The sequence below is a fragment of the Myotis davidii genome, unplaced genomic scaffold, assembly GCF_000327345.1.
Source record: "Myotis davidii unplaced genomic scaffold, ASM32734v1 scaffold464, whole genome shotgun sequence".
NCBI classification, from domain to species: domain Eukaryota; kingdom Metazoa; phylum Chordata; class Mammalia; order Chiroptera; family Vespertilionidae; genus Myotis; species Myotis davidii.
Window position 1 is genome coordinate 413,818 of NW_006295287.1, and position 1,076 is coordinate 414,893.

Genomic DNA, 1,076 nt, shown 5'->3' on the forward strand with positions numbered 1-1,076 from the left:
TTCCAGTCAAGGGCATGTACCTTGGTTGCAGGCTCGATCCCCAGTTGGGGTTGTGCAGGAGGCAGCTGATAGGTGTTTCTAACTCTCTATCCTTCTCCTTTCCTCTCTGTAAAAACCAATAAAATACATATATATTTTAAAGTACATACAGAGTTATACACTATATGGGCTTCTGGGATTGGTCTGTTTTGTTTTGTTTTTTTCACAGTAATACTCCCTGGACATCTTCAGATGTCAGATCACGGGCATTTATCTTGTTTCATAGAATAGTTACACAGTGTTCTAGGTGTGGATTCGCTTACTCATTCCTTTATTCTGCAAAGATTTACAACCACCTGGTAGGTACGGAACAGTGCTAGGTCACGTCACAGCCTGGAACGTGGTGCCCGCGGGCCCTCCCCTCAGGGGCTCAAGCCCTGGGAGAGGCTGAGGTGAATGCAGTAACCACGGAAATAAGTGCACAATGGCAGCGGCTGTGAAGGAAGAGGCAAGGCCCCCCATGCACCCCTCTGTGAGAGCTGATGCCACATCCCCGACCCTCTTCCCAGCAAGTTTCAGACGTGGGGGCCTCGTGGGGGAACGCAAGCAAATGAGGGTGCGTCTGGGCCTGCATTTCTGGGTCTGAACAATGGAGATACTAACTTCTACCTTGCCTGGCGGGCGTGGCTCGGGGAGTTGAGCGTCAACCTAGGAACCGGGAGGTTGGGGTTCGATTCCTGGTCGGGGCACATGCTCAGGTTGTGGGCTCCATCCCCAGTGTGGGGCGTGCAGGAGGCAGCCGACCCATGACTCTCTCTCATCATGGATGTTTCTCTCTCTCTCCTTTCCCCTTCCTCTCTGACATCAATAAAAACATATGTATTTAAAATAAGTAAATAAGCCCTAACCGGTTTGGCTCAGTGGATAGAGCGTCGGCCTGTGGACTGAAGGACCCCGGGTTCGATTCCGGTCAAGGGCATGCACCTTGGTTGAGGAAACATCCCCAGTGGGGAGTGTGCAGGAGGCGGCTGGTCGATGTTTCTCTCTCATTGATGTTTCTAACTCTCTATCCCTCTCCCTTCCTCTCTGTAAAAAAT

At 51.0% G+C, this 1,076-nt stretch overlaps 1 protein-coding gene across 1 annotated transcript in view; it reads left to right on the forward strand.

The window, feature by feature from the left end:
- The window catches only part of GRIN2D (glutamate ionotropic receptor NMDA type subunit 2D), a gene marked incomplete at its 5' end in the record, with an annotated part of 35,579 nt that overhangs the window by 31,086 nt on the left and 3,417 nt on the right, over positions 1 to 1,076 (forward strand). The window lies entirely within an intron of this gene.